The 21,151-nt window shown below is 38.7% G+C and overlaps 1 protein-coding gene across 1 annotated transcript in view; it reads right to left on the reverse strand.

Annotated features, from left to right (window-relative positions):
• LOC143022122 (uncharacterized) overlaps positions 1-20,541 on the reverse strand; it is a 64,559-nt gene extending 44,018 nt beyond the window's left edge. Inside the window, exon 1 of the mRNA XM_076180135.1 lies at positions 20,482-20,541. The gene's annotated coding sequence lies outside the window, so the exon portion shown is untranslated. The remainder of the gene's footprint in view (positions 1-20,481) is intronic.
• Positions 20,542-21,151: the final 610 nt, after the last annotated feature.

Here is a 21,151-nt window from a genome sequence, read left to right on the forward strand (position 1 = left end):
CGCGAGATAGGAAGCGTGGAAGAGGGAGACCAGAGAAGTTTGATTGAGATTGAGAAGTCTGATTGAGATTGAGAAGTTTGCAGGAGTGACGTGGCAGAGGTTGGTCCGGTCGTGTGAATCATGGAATGCTATGGAGGCTTTCGTTCAGCAGTGGACTCAGAACGGCTGATTTCATTGATTGATTGATTGATTGATTGACATATGCCACAGTGCAATGAAGGCTATTTTTAATCATACTGTATATGTTAGATTGCATTCATACAGTATAAATAAAGAATTGAAAGAAAATAACATTCAGTTTTATTCCTGATGGAACAACAGTGTATGCTAACCAAATCAACTAACTTCACAAACTAAAGTAAGCAGCCTACTTACCATAGACATCCATAACGGCAGTCTACCCCCCCCCCCTTTTATTTGCTATCTCCAAGAGTTTTCTGTTAGTCAGGAATTTTTTGTACATGGCTAGCCAGTCTTCTGAGAAGTTGTTACAGATTTGGAGATCTGCTTGACTACTTGCAGACGGTTTCTCCTGTTTCTCCAAGCTAAGGTCATCATTAAAAAACTCGTTCTGTGTAGGCATTGCTGCATGGAGTGGATACGTAAACACTCACCTTCAATTTTGTGAAAGGGACCTCAGATTTACTGAACAGCTTGAGATAACTCTTCTCGCTGCGGCTATCTATTATCTCAGGAGCATTGATAATTAATTGACTCCACAATCTCATATTCTTCATATAATTCATCCATATCGATATCTTGAATATTACAGGCATTGACTGCATCACAGAATTCTCCAAAAGCTACAGCACTTGTTGGGCTCAATTTTGACACATTATTATGAAAACTGTTTTCAGATAGGTCATAACCTGTCATAGAAAATAATGTAGTCTATTTTACATTTCTTTGACACATCTAGTTTAAACTGGCTAAGCTTGGTGTTTAGTGAACAAAAATCCTTTTCTCTCAAGTTTGCTGCTCAGTTCAGGCATTAGTTTGGATACTGAAGTTATGTTGAATGTATTGGTTTCTAGTGATTCAATGGTGTCTGGGAACAATTTAAGAGTGTGACTGAGGAAGAAAAAATAAAACATTGACAATTCACAAATATTCCTTTCATCTCCAAAACAATAACTCTTTAGAATTTTCCAACACTAAAATATTCTGTCAATAGCTGGCAAAAGAAAAAGCCATCTCGTCACATGCCGGAACAGACTACAACTATCAACCTCCACAAATTCACAGAATTTCTTTAGCTGTTGCTCTTTTAGCTGAGGTGCTGAAATGGCCATACACTTTGAGCACGATATTTTCAGTATCAATTTCTAGTCCAGTTATTGCACTGTGCAAAATACGAGTAATTTTGCAGCAATAACGTTCTTTACAGGCATTTAATGTTTTTATAAACACCGTTGTGTGTTCCATATTTTACACTTGCATTGTCAGCAGTGTATACAGACACTTTATTCAGATCCAAATCTGACGTCTAGTTTAGATAGTAGCTGATTTGTTATGGCTTCTTATGATTCATTGTTATCGCTATAAAAGTCGAGTGATACATAGTGCACTCAATTAAAATATCTCAAAATTACTGGGAAACACTTTGCTGCACCTTTATTTGAAACATCAGTTGCTATTGAAAAGGTCAAACCATATTCTGTGAGGTTTTCCATATGTATTTGTACAGATTACCGTGCTAGAATATTTTCACACATCGCTTTTGTTTTAGTTTTCCTATATATTACACCCTGCAATATGAATGAGTTATTATATAGCCTATTTCTTTGTCAACTTTTACTCCACAATCAACACTTCTGTATTAATGATGATGCGTCACAGCATGATACACTTTACGCAGTTCTGCAGCCACTATTTTATCGTCTTAAGATAATCGAGCTGGGCAGAAAAACGACAATGACAGTCCGGCTCTACTATGAGTGTTAACTTTATGTTTATCTATGACAGCGTGTCATTCAACTGCAACTTTTCCTGTGCCGCCAATATCCATATTTCATAACACAACGGAATAGTGTACGAAATGCATGAAAATCACATTTTTTGTTTTTAGCAATAAATCAGGAAGTGAGTATTAAGGGAGAGAGACTGGAGGAAGTGGATAGTTTTAGATATTTCTGTGCGAACGTGGCAGGAAAGGGAGGAACGGGGTGGAGGTAAAATGTAGATTGAGAGATGCGAGTAAATGCATTGGTGCATTAAAAAGTGTAATGAGAAATAGACATTTGGGAATGGATGCTAAGAGGATATTATATGAAGGAGTGACAGTGCCGACAGCACTGTATGGGGCAGAAACATGGAACATAAGAGAGGAAGAGATGAGTTTGAGTGTGTTTCAGATGAGATGTCTGAGAAATATGATAGGGGTTACTAGGCTGGATAGAGTGAGAAATGAGGTGGTGAGGAGGAGAACGGGGGTGGAAAAGGGGTTGGGAGATAGGGTGGATGAAAGAGTATTGGGATGGTTTGGACACATGGAAAGAATGAGTGAAGAAAGACTAGTAAAAGAGGTGTGGAAGGAGTGAACATGAAGGGGCGACCTAGGATGAGATGGATGGATGGGGTGAAAGACGCTTTGGGGAAGAGGGCAATGTCTGTTGAGGAAGGACGCGAGAGGACAGAAGATAGGGGTGAATGGGGAATGTTGTAGATGGATGATGTGATCCATGAGGTGGAATGGGTGTATGGTGGGGGGAGAGGGAGTACGTATGAGAAAATTTTGACGTAGCCCGAAGGGATTTCTCCCCGTCTTCTCCTTTTCTGCATGTGGGGACGGAGAGGGGGGTCGCCGATTTAATGAAGCGGCCTTGTTGTGGATGTGCTGTGTCTTGCGACACTGCCTCTGACCCAGGGCAGTGGACAAGATGCAGGGATGACCCGTCATCCAGGAGGTGCCAAGATAAGAGTGAGGGAAGTGGGTGTAGGGGGGTGGAGTGTGATAGGGATGGAATGGGTGGGAGTGGTTTTTATGCCTTTTTTTTTTTTTTTTTTTACTACCTCCCTTGTAAGGGGGAAAAAGCCTTTGGTATATGTATGTATGTAGCAATAAATCCAAATTCTTTGACACATGGTTAAAGGTAGTCTTTCTTTTCGGCATTTTTTAGGAGCTTAAATGCCACAGCTTAATCAAAGCAAGAAATCAAGTCAACTATTCCTCACTGCGGCCTTCGGTAGACTAACCATCAGAGACTCAGACTCCGACGTATAATTTTGTTGATATGTCTTGTACACTGCGGCTCCGCGCGTAGTGTTCCCAAGGCCAACAATGGTTATTGTGATCTTCAGTTCTCGTTGTTTTAGTATGCGTAAGGTAAGTTATATAATGCTTTTAGACAGGCCCCATAAAGCAAAATAATGTCCTGCTTGAGTTGGCGCAGGACAGAGGACAGTGATAAAAATAATAAAATGAAATAAAATAGAATAAAACAAAATAAAATATAATAAAAAAAAATAAATAAATAAAATAAAAAACAGGACTGTCCTGCCTAAAGCAAGACATCTGGCCACCCTACATGTTTCCTTCATTGATACATATTCATCTAATTGTTAGATTAATGAAAAAATAAAAAAAAGCAATGTGAAAGATGAAATGCCATTCAAAAATAAAGCTGGAACAGTTGTAGTAGAGATAAGGGCAAGGAAGAGGGTAAGGATATATAAAAATCTCTCTTTGACAATTAAAGAGAAACCTAGATAAGAAATAGACATGCTTGTACCTATTTTTTTATTAAATAATTTATACTATGACCATACACACCGGAAACTCCAAGATACTTCAGGTGCCAAAAGTACAGTTACTCAATAACGAATGTGGACACTTGCACTATGAGTAATGGCTCCCAACCGCTGCTGACATCGGACCTGAGGTGACAGTTTCTTCCAGGTATTGTCACTGCAATTGTGGCATACCATGGACACCGTCTCTTCTGCATTCATGTGTGAACTGTTCCGGACCACCTGCAAAGCTGAGGTCCGAGCGAGTACACCCCCCTCCCCCAAAGAGAGAGAGAGAGAGAAAGAGAGAGAGAGAGAGAGAGAGAGAGAGAGAGAGAGAGAGAGAGAGAGAGAGAGAGAGAGAGAGAGAGAGAGAGAGAGAGAGAGAGAGAGAGAGAGAGAGAGAGAGAGAGAGAGAGAGAGAGAGAGAGAGAGAGAGAGAGAGAGAGAGAGAGAGAGAGACTTCAAGAGTTGGTAGTCTGATGATCACCTCCCGCTCCCCTACACATCATAACTAACAAAGGCTTCTGATTGGTTGACTTGATTTTTTCGTCAAACGCGTCAAATAAGCTAGATAAGTATAAAGAATAAATGGCAAAGGGGCGAGACTGCGATGATAATCAGATATGAATTTTTTTTTTTTTAAATATGGTATGACTACGCGACTCTGTTTCTTCTTGCTAGTGAATATCAACATGACCACACCTATGGACAAAGATAACTTTGGTTGCGTTTTGAACTCGAACAAAACTCAAGTAGGCTAGTGGACCAGGAACAATGAGCCACCGAGTCTTCCTTAGCGCCCATAACCCCTACTGTGCTTGCGCGCCAGTGTACAGGACTCTTGATCGACAGTTATTACCCTCCCGAATGAGAGCTCCATAGTCCATATGGCCCGATTTATTGGTAATACAGTGGCCATACATACATACATACATACACACACACACACACACACACACACACACACACACACACGACTCGTGGCGCAGTGGTAGAGTTCCTGGCTGTCACTACGGCGGTCCGGGTTCGAATTCCGCACAGGGCTGAAATAATTTCAATATAGCTGCGCTACGGGTCGTTACTCCAACTCTCATGGGTGGGCAGTTGTGTGTGCGTGTAAGGTAACATCATTACCCATAGATCGGTCATATACCGTATGAGATCTGAGCTCTCTTCGACCATTTTAACACCAAGGTGACATGTGGCAAGTGGCAAGTAACGAGAGGCACGGTGATTTCAGACCAAGGTAGCACATCTGATCTCTTCTCTGAAGTTCTCAATTTGCTAGGCTGGTTTGATGCCACGTAATAGTCACGCTTAACATATAATAATCAACACTTAATACACCGCTATATATAAAACACATTCAGGGCACAAACCTGTAGAGAAAAACGTTTCTGCTATGCAGTTTCATACCTTGCCTTGTTCATCCTTCGAGATGTACTGAGGTGATGTTGTGTCATACAGACATTTGTATTTCTCCACAGCCTCTACAAATTTTATGTATAGTTCGCTGTCTGGAAGAGGCATACTTGTAGTTGTGCACGAGAGCAAGCACAAAAGACAAATGCCAACAAAAAAGACATCTGTTTCCTATAAGGCTGTGTGTCCCTCTCATCAGGCAATGTTGTCACATGTGCTAGCGCAAATCTGTCTAGTATCTTGAAAATTAATCAACATGTGCCATACACCTAAAAATTTTCATTTTATTGTATATTCTATTTTAAAAAAAAATGTAATACTACATCGTCTAATTAAAGCTTGGAAATGGAAGTTCCATTAAAACTTGGCATCGCATCACAGTCCGGGGTGGCAAGTGGCACACTTTAAAAAAAAAAAAAAAAAAAAAAAACATGTTCGCTGCCGGAGTGGCATGCAAGTCGCACATGGCACATGCGACGAGTCACGCCACCTCGATGAGAAAGGTTTCACAGATTTCCTAATGTTCGTTTTTAAGTGGTGTGCTACGTGCTATGCCACGTGCGACGTGCCACCTTGATGTGAAAGCAGCTGTCGATCGTGAATCAAACACGTGATCCAATACCATAGTGACACACACACACACACATGCGCAAACACAAACACACAACTTGCACAAGGAAGAGGGTGATGGATTGTAGTGTTCTGGTGCTTTCAAAACCCTGGAATGAGACCAATATTATGACTGCTGAATTAGCAGTCCAATACTGATTTATATTCACTTATTTGTGATGTACAGTACGTAATGTATACGCACTCCCCAGGGGGTTATCACACTGGGCTATTTTTTCCTTCTACATCCTACCTCCAGCTCCAGCAACAATGGCCGACCTCTTCAGGGCGACGGGCTTCCATTTGAGAACTGCCGCCGCAGTTCTGTTATGTTTTCACTGGAATGAGCTAAGCCAAGGAAAAGGCGTGTGGACGCAGTAGTGGTTATCAAGGAGAGAAAAGTTTGGTGTCACCATCAGACTTATACGACAGCTTGCTCTGAAGACAACGAGGGCTCCAGGTATTTATTTACTTATTTTAGAGGTCAGCTGATAACTTATGTTGTTCTATGTTATTTTTTCATATCCACAATCCTTATCCTACTGTAAGTTATGCAATAAATAAGATTACTATGGCAAACTATTTTGTTTTCCTCCAGCGTATCAGATTCCTTACCGAAAGCTGCTGGATGCAAATCTGCTCCAACACTTGGCGGAAAAAATGCTGGAGATGGGCGGAACCGCCGATTAATTGGAGGTTAGAGGAAAAACAACCTAGTGTGATAGCCCCTTTAGTCATCAATGTAAACAATAAAGGCGCATACAAGAGGAAATTGAGTTTCGTATATAAATTCAGAAATTAGATATTGGTTGCGGTAACACAATTTGCTCCCCATCCCCACCGGTGCTAAACACGGCAAGATAAATGACTAACACCGATAACGGTGTTATTTCTACCGAAATTATTCACTGGTTTTCGCATCAATCCGAGGGGTGGGTGTCAAAAATCGAAAGCGAGTGACGTGGGGATAGATATCAATATAAGGTTCACGTGAATCACACAGTAAAACATTGCTTTTTGACAGTCCAGAGGGAGGGGGTAAATCTCTGCTGAAATATGAGATTACCCTTGCGTGTCGACACATACTTTAATTTTTTTCTTGTGAGATATATTTTATCTATGAAATTCTCATTGCAAAACCGTCGCAAATAGATAACACTTATTCAAATAATGATATGCAACATTTACTTTCCTTGTCTCTCTGCTATCACTTTACTTCCTCCATCATCCCCGATCTCCTCCGCACCTATTTGCTTACACATATTGAAAGGAATGTTTACATACAATCAGTGAGATAATGGCAACCCTCTTAGTTCAGCTACATTATTTTCAACAGCCTTCTCTTGTATTTATACTTTTAAGATTGGATAGATTGCAAACACTGGACTCGTCGTTAGAATTTTAATCCTACGTTCCGAATCCTTTCCGGGGTACGTCTTCGGGAGTATTTTCTGGAGGGCAATTGTGCTGGAGTAACGGTCAACTTGGGTTACCTATCCTATGGAAGCGTACGTGCTCTACTTATAGAATTCCTTCACTTGTACTGCATCGAGACGCCTCATTGTCTTTAATGGTAAGTGCCTTCAGAGATTCATGGGGTATCGCTAGAATGACTGTATCAAACGAGACTGTACTGTGAGACTCAGTCTAGGCCACTCACCAACATAATTCATGAAAGTCAACTCCGGCTGTATGGAGATGTTGCACGTTTCCCTGATATTGATCCTACTCACAGGGTGTGTTCACAATAGACAACCTTCGATCGAGGGGACGAAGGGGATGACGCCCACAAAATTCATGGCTGGGGGAAGTTGATCGAACCTGTCGAAAGTTGTTTGGAGTGGGAAGGAACGAAGGAGAAACCGTTGTGAGTGGCGCCGGCAAGTGAAGCAACGTGTGCCGTGGCGTATGCCACTAATTGATGTACTGTATCCCTGAAGACGAACCCCGGACAGGATTCGAAACGTAGGATTTTAACGACGAGTCCAGTATTTACATTCTATCCAAACATGGTTCCTGGGCTTCAGCTCCTCGCGAACATATTTTAATATTCGCACTTGATTATATTTGTAATATTTGCTTATATGTTTATTTTTTATTCACCTCCTCTCACTACGCCATATTGAATAAATGTATACAGTGAATAGTGTGCAGGGTTATTCCTACGACTGTTTGTTTCCTGGTGACTAGTTTGGTGTTGGTTAGGTGTTGTAGTGGGTTTACGAGAAGATACAGAACATAAGGAATCCAGAACATAATACCTCCGCCCAAAATACCTCCAGCCAAAAATCCCACACCCAATGTACCTCCACCCAAAATACCTCCTAAACCACCCATAATACCTCCATGCAAATGATAAGTGTTATGACAAGGACATTTGGGTATGATATTGTAAACAATATGTTGAGTATAGAATCCTATAGAAAGTATCATTAGAGGGCTTTTTTTATACAGGATTATGGTAGTATGATAGAACAAAGGAATAATCGATTCTTTATAGACATTTTTAATCAAAGGAATCAGACAAAATAATTGATCAAAAGAATAATTAATTTTCTATAGGTAATTGTTTAATAAATTGAATACAAGCTGTATAAATCGTTAGTTCGTCCACATTTGGAATATGCTGTTTCCGTATGGTCACCGAATCTCATTAAAGACATTGACAAACTGGAAAAAGTACAACGGCGAGCCACAAAACTGATTCCAAATATCAAAAATAAATCATACGAAAATCGACTAAAACACATGAATCTGTTTTCCCTAAAAAAGCATAGACTCAGAGGTGACTTGATACAGGTCTTTAAGATTTCAAAGGGAATTGACAACATCAAAAGTGACAAAATTTTCACACTGAATGAGAATCAGACAAGAAACAATGGTCTCAAACTGTCCGGAAAGAGATTCAATTTGAAAGTGGGTAGAAACAACTTTGCCAACCGTGTAGTTAATGAATGGAATAAACTTCCTGCACAGGTAGTGCAATGTAGTTCAGTTCGAAGATTTAAGAATCATTTAGATAAATACCTAAGTAAGATGCTGTAATGATTATAATTTATATTATTTGTTTTTGTTTTGTTATCTTTTGTCTGTCTGATTTTCATTTATTATTAGTTATATGTAAATTTATTATTATTTACTATTTACCTGTTTGTTTATTATTTAACTATACCTATGCATTTATTTATGTATTTTATTTGTTATTTACATTATTATATTTTTTATTTTTTATTTTATTATTAATATGATTTTTTTTCGCATCCGACCTAGATATGGATCAAAAGGTCTCCTGCCGGTATGCTCCGTCTTTGTAATCCTTTATAATCCTTTGTACAATGGTCCTTAAAATCATATGTTAAACCAAATAATGTATTTTACCCTATATCAGTACCTGGTCGCCATCTGTAATGGTATATATATACTGTTCAACTTTATAAAAATCTATAAAATCATACAATTTTAAGTAATGAATATGTATTCATTTGAAGTGTATTACTTGTGTAATAAATGAAAATTGGCCTATTGTAAATACTTTTCATATGAAACAAGCGACCTTCGGTGGTGACTAACGTCACCGCTTTGACCTGCGGCGCTAGGAGCTCGCTTCGCTCGCAGTTTAGCTGGTAAACTAAGATACTCTTCCCTTGAGCCAGAATATTTGTAATCAGGATTGTCCTTTAATAACTTACCAAACTTTCGAACTATACGTTGGAAATCATTTATCATAGCTATTCTAGGTTTTAACCTTTTTATGCTTTTGTACAATTTTGGAAATAATTCAATATATTCATCTTTAAGGCCACGGGACACTATCTTATTACGATAAACCTCTTGTCTTTCTATTCCCTTTGTTTTAGTAACCCACATCCAATAATGCCTCTGTCGTTTTCTCTCCAAAGCTAAAGCTGATTTGCCGTCGTTGGACATGTTGTAGTAGCAAGACAACCAAATTCTATGACAGCTATACGCTTTTTCTTCAATGTCTTCTTTATTAGCTGGTAAACTAAGATACTCTTCCCTTGAGCCAGAATATTTGTAATCAGGATTGTCCTTTAATAGCTCACCAAACTTTCGAACTATACGTTGGAAATCATTTATCATAGCTATTCTAGGTTTTAACCTTTTTATGTTTTTGTACAATTTTGGAAATAATTCCATATGTTCATCTTTAAGGCCACGGGACAATATCTTATACGCCCATTCTTCAAAATGTCGGGAAACATAGTACCTCGATCAATTCTGTTGGCTCGGCCGGGGGCTTGGCTGCGCAAACAGCGGCCTACGGCCGCAGCTTTCCGCGCTCAAATCCCTCGTTTTCCCCTTCGGCCTCGGCCTCGGGGCGAAACCCCAACACGGGATCCCCAGCACGAAGAAGAACGCGAGGAAGAAGAACGCGAAGAAGAACACGAAGAAGAACGCGAAGAAGAACACGAAGTAGAATGAGAAGAAGAATGCGAAGAAGAACGCGAAGAAGAAGAACGCGAGGAAGAAGAACGCGAAGAAGAACGCGAAGAAGAACGCGAAGAAGAACGCAAAGAAGAATGCGAAGAAGAACGCGAAGAAGAACGCGAGGAAGAAGAAGAAGAAGAAGAAGAAAAAGAAGAAGAAGAAGAAGAAGAACGCGAAGAAGAAGAAGAAGAAGAAGAAGAAGAAGAGGAAGAAGAAGAAGAAGAAGACAATATCTTATACGCCCATTTTTCAAAATGTCGGGAAACATACCTGTAGTACCTCGATCAATTCTGTTGGCTCGGCCAAAAACTGACAAAAGTTCCCCAGCACGAAGAAGAACGCGAAGAAGAACGCGAAGAAGAATGCGAGGAAGAAGAACGCGAAGAAGAACACGAAGAAGAACACGAAGTGGAATGAGAAGAAGAACGCGAAGAACGCGAAGAAGAACGCGAAGAAGAACGCAAAGAAGAATGCGAAGAAGAAAGCGAAGAAGAACGCGAAGAAAAACGCGAAGAAGAACGCGAGGAAGAAGAAGAAGAAGAAGAACGCGAAGAAGAAGAAGAAGAAGAAGACAATATCTTATACGCCCATTCTTCAAAATGTCGGGAAATAACTTGTACATGTATCTGTATTGTATTATTCCAATAAACGCTTTGATCTATACACCAATGGTTTCTGGTGATTTTTGTTCACTTGACGATTTAGGATTATAACCTTAGTTGAAGGAATGATAATTATTCCAATAAAATTAACAATTTAATTTATTCATGTTACATGGAAGCTATATTATGCACGGAGGTATATTTGTTCACTTGACGATTTAGGATTATAACTTTAGTTAAATGAATAATAATTATTCCAATAAACTTGACATTTTAAGATTGTAACCTTCTAAGCAGTACAAGCAGCACAATATTAATTCCTACATGTACATATTATATCCTATTATATTCGTGCTTATCCATGTTACATGGAAGGTATATTATGCATGGAGGTATTTTGGGTGTAGGATTTTGTCCGGAGGTACTTTGGGTGGAGTTATTTTGGGCGCCTTCCGAACATAAGTACGAGGTGTACCTGTACGATATAAAAACACATACCCAGAAACTTTCTATCATGACCCTCTGTGGCCCGATTAATCCGGATACGAGAGGGTTTGATGTTTCAACACTTCTATATCCTATCTCATTTTCCGAAAGAAATACCTTTTGTCTTTTTCTTTTTAACGTACAAGCCCCCGGCTACGCCGGGGGGCTTGGCCTGCGGCGCTGCTCGCTATTCTTCTTCTTCTTCTTCTTCTTTTTCGAGTTCTTCTTCTTCTTCTTCGAGTTCTTCTTCTTCTTCTTCGAGTTCTTCTTCTTCTTCTTCGAGTTCTTCGAGTTCTTCTTCGAGTTCTTCTTCTTCGAGTTCTTCTTCGAGTTCTTCTTCGAGTTCTTCTTCTTCTTCGAGTTCTTCTTCTTCTTCGAGTTCTTCTTCGAGTTCTTCTTCGAGTTCTTCTTCTTCGAGTTCTTCTTCTTCGAGTTCTTCTTCTTCGAGTTCTTCTTCTTCTTCTTAGAATTCTTCTTCGAGTTCTTCTTCAAGTTCTTCTTCTTCTTCTTTTTCTTCTTCTTCTTCTTCTTCTTCTTCTTCTTCTTCTTCGAGTTCTTCTTCTTCTTCTTCTTCTTCTTCTTCGAGTTCTTCTTCTTCTTCGAATTCTTCTTCCAGTTTTTCGAGTTGTTCTTCTTCTTCGAGTTCTTCGAGTCCTTCTTCTTCTTCTTCGAGTTCTTCTTCTTCTTCTTCTTCTTCTTCTTCTTCGAGTTTTTCTTCGAGTTCTTCTTTTTCGAGCTCTTCTTCGAGTTCTTCTTCTTCTTCGAGTTCTTCTTCTTCTTCGAGTTCTTCTTCGAGTTCTTCTTCTTCTTCGAGTTCTTCTTCGAGTTCTTCTTCTTCGAGTTCTTCTTCTTTTTCTTCTTCGAGTTCTTCTTCTTCTTCTTCTTCTTCTTCTTCGAATTCTTCTTCGAGTTCTTCTTCTTATTCCAAATAATACCTTTGGTAATCCCCATGATCCGATTTTCCCCAATGTTTTGTAAAATTCTTATAACCCGCAAAGTAATGTTTTTCGAACTCACACGTACTCTCTCGCGAAATTTCTCCGTCAAACAACTCGAGTTTTTCAAAAGTTTCGTCACTGTGCTTGTGCGATAACAATTTCCGAAAAAAAAAACTCATAATATTAATAAATGAACAACGTGAATCAGATCAGTTCCAGTTGAAAACGTGAAACGAACTGAATAAACCCTTACACCTACCCAGGGTCCGGTGCGACCGTTTTGCCGGGTCTCGAGAAAAACTCGCTAACCGGAGAATTATTTTTTTATTTAGTATAATACACACACTTTTGGCGAGCGCTGGTGGCGTAATCGGAAGTGTGTTGGTCTCGCATTCGCTCAGCTGTGGGTCCGAATCTCGCACTCTTTTCCGATTCCTAGCAGTGACTGGCACAACAGTCCAAGTACATAGTACATAGGGTTGATTGTAGTATACAGGAAAGGAGTAACAGTCGTGGGGCTCTGTCTCTTATTCTCCAACCATCACACCTTAAAATTCATGTATGGCTTCAACTTTAATTCATGTATGGTTCCATCTTGGGATGTATCACCTTATGTGTATGTCGTAACTGGAAAATCCTGGATCCGTAACGTGCACCGCATATGACGTCACACACCATCATGTGTAATATCCATGACGTCACATTTGGGTCACGCGTAACATCCATGACGTCACACTTGTGCCATGTGTAATATTCATGACGTCACATTTGGGTTACGTGTAACATCTATGGCGTCACATGGGAGGGTCCAGATACCTCGGCGATTTAAATTATTTCATCGGCAATAAACAGCGATTCTATTCGAATCGCCATTGAAATCTAATGGATTACAAAAGGATTACAAAGGCGGAGCATACCGACAGGAGACCTTTTGGTCCATATCTAGGTCGGATGCGAAAAAATCATAATAATAGTAAATAAATAAGTGAATAAATAAAAACTATAATAATGTAAATAATAAAATACATAAATAAATGCATAGGTATAGTTAAATAATAAACACACAGGTAAATAGTAAATAATAATAAATTGACATATAAATAATAATAAATGAGAATCAAGCAAATAATGATAAACAGACAAATGATAACAAAACAAATAAACAAATGAAATAAATTATAATAATTACAGCATCTTGCTTAGGTGTTTATCTAAATGATTCTTAAAGCTTCGAACTGAACTACATTGCACTGAACTACATTGCACTGCCTCTTCATTAACTACACGGTTGGCGAATTTGTTTCTACCCACTTCCAAATTAAATCTATTTCCGGACAGTTTGAGACCATTGTTTCTTGTCTGATTCTCATTCAGTGTGAATATGTTGTCACTTTTGATGTTGTCAATTTCCTTTAGAATCTCAAATACCCGTATCAAGTCACCTCTGAGTCTACGCTTTTTTAGGAAAAACAAATTCATATGTTTTAGTCGATTTTCGTATGATTTTTTGATATTTGGAATCAGTTTTGTGGCTCGCCGTTGTACTTTTTCCAGTCTGTCAATGTCTTTAATGAGATTCGGTGACCATACGGAAACAGCATATTCCAAATGTAGACGAACTAACGATTTATATAGCTTGTTAATGAGTGATGGACTTTTGAAGTCAAAAGATCGCGCAATCAGTCCTAAAATCTAATTTGCTTTCTCAGAGGTTGAAATACACTGCTTGGATGATTTGAGATCGTTACTGATAATTACGCCGAGATCTTTTTCACTATTCACTTTTGTTAACGAATTTCCAAATAACTTGTAATCGTACTTACTGTTATTTTTACCTATGTGCATTACCTTGCATTTATTTGTTTTAATTTCATTAGCCACTTTTCAGACCATTGCTGTAATTTATCTAAATCTTCTTGAATATCTAATTGGTTTAAGTGATCATTTGCCATTCCGCACAGTTTTGTATCATCAGCAAATTTGGAAACGGTAGATTTTAGTCCATGGTCTATATAATTTATATATACTATGAATAGAAGTGGCCCAAGAATGGAACCCTGAGGAACTCCACTTGTAACATTTTTCCATCTAGAAGTTTTTCCATTTAAAACAACTCTCTGTTTTCGATCATACAACCAATTACTAGTCCAACTCAATAGGCTTCCACTTACTCCGTGTGAAGCTAATATAGTAAGTAGTCTTTCGTGTGGGATGATATCAAAAGCTTTTGCAAAGTCTATATATATTAAATCTATATTGTTTCTTTTGCCATAATTCGAGATAACTGTGTTGTAGAATTCGAGTAAGTTAGTCATGCAAGGACGTTTTCGTCTGAAACCATGCTGGCTATTGTGGATAGGAGGTAAAGGGAACACGGGCTGAGGGAAATACTTTTATTCCTGACTAGTTTCGCCTGAGTGGCTTCTTCAGAGGAATATAGTTTGAAGTCAAGTTGGTCAATATATATATGGCATAAAAAGGAACGTGGCAAAGTGTCAGGTTGGTCCCCCACTCGACCTCATCTGTCGGTGTGACGAGCTATCGCAGCGGGTGGACCAATTATCCGCATGTTGGTATTCGCGTGGCTGAAATGTCCGTCTGGATCAGGGGCTCTGTGTTTATTGGTCATGACGACAAAGCGTACTGCTGCTTTAGCCCATATCAAATCCCCAGTCCTCTTATTGGTGTTATCATGGATGAGATAAAAATGGACTCCACCGCCTTTCTTTCTTGCCGTGTAATGTTATCCATGAGAATTTTTGCCTGGTCCCGTTTCGGTAGATGGCCTCTTTCGTCGACATGGTTTACTATTGCACTACTAACCCTGTGGTGTCTTACATCTGCTCGGTGTTCTTTTAATCTGGTGTCTAAGCCTCTGCTAGTTTCACCGATGTATTTCCTGTCACATCCTTCACTTTCGTACCTGTAGAAGTCGCAAGGTACGAAAGTGAAGGACCTTTTAATCAAGAAAAAAGACCCAAACAGCGTAGTATACGAATCCCGTGTGGTGGATCAACCTGACACTTTCCTACGTTCCTTTTTATGCCATATATATATATATATATATATATATATATATATATATATATATATATATATATATATATATATATATATATATATATATATATATATATATATATTGACCAACTTGACTTCAAACTCTATTCCTCTGAAGAAGCCACTCAGGCGAAACTAGTCAGAAATAAAAGTATTTCCCTCAGCCCGTGTTCCCTTTACTTCCTATTCACATTCGTCACAATGTATACACATGCTGGCTATCATTTATCAAACGGTTACTTTCTAAATGATGTTCGATAGCATCTCTGATGATAGTTCCCATAATTTTCCTACGATTGAAGTCAAACTTATAGGCCTATAGTTTTACAAAGGATTACAAAGGCGGAGCATACCGACAGGAGACCTTTTGGTCCATATCTAGGTCGGATGCGAAAAAAAATAATAATAATAAAATAATAAATAAAAACTATAATAATGTAAATAACAAATACAATACACAAATAAATGCATAGGTATAGTTAAATAATAAACAAACAGGTAAATAGTAAATAATAATAAATTGACATATAACTAATAATAGATGAAAATCAGACAGACAAATGATAACAAAACAAAAACAAATAATATAGAATAGATTATAATCATTACAGCATCTTGCTTAGGTGTTTATCTAAATGATTCTTAAAGCTTCGAACTGAACTACATTGCACTACCTGTGCAGGAAGTTTATTCCATTCATTAACTACACGGTTAGCAAAGTTGTTTCTACCTACTTCCAAATTGAATCTATTTCCAGACAGTTTGAAACCATTGTTTCTTGTCTGATTCTCATTCAATGTGAAAATTTGGTCACTTTTGATGTTGTCAATTCCCTTTAAAATCTTAAAGACCTGTATCAAGTCACCTCTGAGTCTACGCTTTTTTAGGGAAAACAGATTCATATGTTTTAGTCGATTTTCGTATGATTTATTTTTGATATTTGGAATCAGTTTTAAATCATAGTTATTTGGTTTCTTTTTGTCACCTTCCATTCTCTTGAGATATCTCCGGATATGTTGGCTTTCTTTGAAATAATTTTTTATTTCCTTTAAGATTCTTGGATGCCAACAGTCAGGCCCTGGTGTTTTATTAACTTTGAGTTTCTCTATACACCTTTTATTTTTTTCTTTTGTTATATTTACCGTACTGAGTAAGTTTACCCTACAGTTTTCACAGGTTTCAGTTTGGAGTTCACTTTGGAATGTTTCGTTTACGAATACTAAGCTAAAATAATTGTTTAGAATATTACACATTCCTTCATTTGAATATTCAAGTTGACCGTCATCGGATAATAGTGGACCAATGTGATTCCTAACAACCTTTTTATCTCTAATGTATATATATATATATATATATATATATATATATGTATATATATATATATATATATATATATATATATATATATATATAAATATATATATATATATATATATATATATATAAATATATATATATATATATATATATATATATACATACATATACCAAGGCTTTTTTCCCCTTACAAGGGGGGTAGCCAAAAAGAGAAAGGCACAAAATCAATCCCACCCATTCCACCCCTGAATACACTCCACACCCCTCCACCCTCCCTCTTATCTTAGCACCTCCTGAATGACGGGTCATCCCTGCACCTTGTCCACTTCCCTGGGTCAGAAGCAGTGTCGCAAGACACAGCACATCCACAGCAAGGCCGCTTCATTAAATCGGCGACCCCCCCTCTCCGTCCCCCCATTGCATAAAATGAGAGGACGGGGAGAAATCCCTTTGGGCTGCGCCAAATTTTGCTCATACATACTACCTCACCCCCCATCCACCCGCCCATTCCACCTCATGCTATCACATCATCCATATACAACCCTTCTCCATTCACCCCTGTCTTCTGTCCTCTCCCGTCCTTCCTCAACAGACATTCCCCTCTTCCCCAAAGCCCCCTTCACCCCATCCATCCACCTCATCCTAGGACGTCCCCTCATGTTCACTCCCTCCACATCTGCCTTCCACACCTCTTTTACTAGTCTTTCTTCACTCATTCTTTCCATGTGTCCAAACCATCCTAATATTCTTTCATCAACCCTATCTCCCAGCTCCTTTTCCACCCCTGTTCTCCTCCTCACCTCCTCATTTCTCACTCTATCTAGCCTAGTAACCCCCATCATACTTCTCAGACACCTCATCTCAAACACATTCAAACTCCTTCTCTCTTCTTCTCTTATGTTCCATGTTTCTGCCCCATACAGTGCTGTTGGCATAATCACTCCTTCATACAGTCTCCTCTAAGCATCCATTTCCAAATGTCTATTCCTCATTACACTCTTTAATCCACCAAGGCATTTACTCGCTTCTCTCAATCTACATTCTACCTCCACTTTCACTCCACCTTTCCCTGCCACATTTGCACCCAAGTATCTAAAACTATCCACTTCCTCCAGTCGCTCTCCCTTAATGCTCACTTCCAGTCTACTGCCACTTTCACCCCTTGTACATCTCATCACCTTACTTTTACCCACATTTATCTTTAGCTTTCTTCTATCACATACTCTCCCAAACTCTGCCACCAACTTCCTCAATCCCTCCTCCGATCCTGCCACAAGCGCAGTGTCGTCCGCAAACAACAGCTGGCTCACCTCCCACTTTTCTCCATTTTCTTTAACCATCTCCAATCCCTTGCCCACTACCCATGCATTTACCCTTCGCACCACCCCATCCATGTATAAGTTGAACAGCCAGGGCGACATAACGCATCCTTGACGAAGTCCCACCTTTACCTCGAACCACTCACCATCTCCATTTCCAATCCTGACACAAGCTCTACTATTCTCATAAAAACTCTTGACAGCTCCTAGAAGCTTTCCCCCTATCCCGTATATCTGCATAACCTCCCACAGTGCCTTCCTGTCTACCCTATCTTAAGCCTTTTCCAGATCCATAAAAGCCCAAAAAACATCCTTCCCCTTTCCTATAGCTTTCTCACATATCTGTCTTACCACAAAGATCTGATCTACACAACCTCTACCTGTCCTAAATCCACACTGCTCCTCACCAATTACTCCTTCTGTTCCTCTCCTAATCCTCTCAACCAAGATCCTCCTAAAAGCCTTCCCAACTACACTCAACAAGCTAATCCCTCTGAAACTACTACATTCACACTTGTCCCCTTTTCCCTTGTAAAGAGGAACTATACAGGCACTCCTCCAGTCCTCCGGCACTCTACCCTCTCTCCAACAAACATTAAATAACCTCACCAACCAGTCCACCATCACTGTACCTCCCTTTTTCAGACATTCTGCATGGCATCCATCCAGACCAGGTGCCTTACCTGCTTTCATCATCATCTTAACAACTGCCTTCACCTCATCCTTCCTTATTTCTCCTCCATTCTCCTCATTCATCACTCTCATTTTCTTCGCACTTCCCACTGCAGCAATCTTTCCTTCCCTATCCTCCTTCACATTTAGCAACTCCCTAAAATATTCTGCCCATCTTCCCCTTACTGCCTTCTCTTCCATTATCATCTCTCCATCTGCACCTTTTACCTTTTCTTCTCTACTTGATTCGCCTCCTCTTCCTCTCTTAATTTCTTTCCAAAACATCTTTTTATTACTTTCAAAATTTTCTGTCAAACTCTTACCCCATTTCACATCTGCTCTCCTCTTTGCAACCTTTACTTTTTGCTTTACTTCTCTTTTCTTTTCTTTGTACCTCTCATATGACTCCCTCGTCCTATTTTGTAACCAATCTGTGAAAGCTCGCTTCCTCTCTTCCACAACCTTTTATATATATATATATATATATATATATATATATATATATATATATATATATATATATATATATATATATATATATATATATATATACAGGAATTGGATGAAAATGAGACTAGGTCTTCTGATGTTACGTGAAGCGTTGTCCGAGACTTGTACAGTCCTATTTTAACCATCGCACTTAGCTCAGTCGCTAATGTCTTGACTTCGTGATTATGCACGCACAGGTCAGTATTCGAATCCCTGGGCAGAACTTCTAAATTTTTTCGATCTGCCTTTGATATATATATATATATATATATATATATATATATATATATATATATATATATATATATATATATATATATAAAATATAAAACAGAGAGAAATAACGTCCTCGTGCTGTCAAAACATAGAATTAATCTAGAAGTAGACACAAAATATTTTGCCATCGGCGTCGTCATTAAATTGAACGAGCTTCCAGTCGAAACAGTAACAGTTGAATGAAATACAGTTCAGAGCTACACAACTCACTTAGATGGCTAAGCATTTTTTTTTTTCATCAGCCGACCTAGTCATATCTTCTATCGGCATGCACTACTATTGTAATTCATTGCCAATCTGTAAACATGGCAATTACACATGAGCAATATCTACGTGACTAACAGCTAGAAAACACTCTTTCTTGCTGACACCAACAAAAACACCACGCTTTTTCATGCCTTGGTGGAAATTTACAAGAAACAGATACCAAATACCTTTCATCACCAATAATCCCCTTACTTCGGAGTGGTAAACGGATGCGCCATGCTATCTCTCAAATTATCGAGAAATATATGAAAGACTACTCGAACATTAAATAGAATCCCTAACACAGGTAAGATAAACAAAAGCACCAACCAGTAACTTAAGAAAATTGTGTTTTCAAATTCTTGGTGACCCAAGAGCGGTGATGCTGTGCCGTCGTTCTGTCTCTGGGTGTAATTGCTGCCACTTCGGTGCCCATTCTGTAAGCTGGCACTTTGAAACCAAGGTGCGGGACTTCTATTATACTTCAGTATAGTGATACCCTGTGAAACTAAGGATTTTCTTTATACCCTTATTAGATGCACCACACCGGAGACAAATCTTCTTGCACATTCAACCTATTCGAGTGATCACTTATTCTTCTACATTATTTTGTATCATCAGTAACTTTGGATATCATTGTACAATTATGTGTTTGCTCTTTGTCACATCACAAATAGAGATCGCCAAAAGTCAAACGTTTGTGTACGACAAAAATAAACAAGGGGCATTGTGCAACGCCAGATAACGTTGCCAGTCATACCTGCTGCGCAAATATTTCATTCCATCCATAGGTACGCACATTATAGAATTACAAATACAGACGGCTAGTTGCTAATCGAAACCACCTGCCCCTCTGTCACTCACAGCTCTGCTTCTGAACCTTTTTACTCCACTCTTTAGCAGACACTGGGGAGCGAAGCCCCCTCCTAAATATAGTCTCGAGAAAAAGGAGGTGGTAGAGTTGCGAGGGGGCACTTGACACGGGATATTAGTGCTAGTAACAGACTACCCACTGAAACTGATGCTGCGACATAAGAGGAATGTTGAGATGGTCAAAATGACGGGGAAGGGTTGAGAAATCTGAGGGAAAAGAATAGGTAGTGCAATGTAGTTCAGTTCGAAGCTTTAAGAATCATTTAGATAAATACCTAAGTAAGATGCTGTAATGATTATAATTTATCCTATATTATTTGTTTTTGTTTTGTTATCATTTGTCTGTCTGATTTTTATTTATTATTAGTTATATGTCAATTTATTATTATTTACTATTTACCTGTTTGTTTATTATTTAACTATACCTATGCATTTATTTATGTATTTTATTTGTTATTTACATTATCATAGTTTTTATTTATTATTTTGATTTTTTTTCGCATCCGACCTAGATATGGATCAAAAGGTCTCCTGTCGGCATGCTCCGCCTTTGTAATCCTTTGTAATCCTTTGTAAAATGTGGCACGATGGAAACAGGTAATGAAGAAAGTAGAACATCGAATTGAAGGCGGCACCTGGCATTTTCGTATTTTTATTAACA

This window comes from Oratosquilla oratoria, chromosome 43 (assembly GCF_046742065.1).
Source record: "Oratosquilla oratoria isolate Oo_2021 chromosome 43, ASM4674206v1, whole genome shotgun sequence".
NCBI classification, from domain to species: domain Eukaryota; kingdom Metazoa; phylum Arthropoda; class Malacostraca; order Stomatopoda; family Squillidae; genus Oratosquilla; species Oratosquilla oratoria.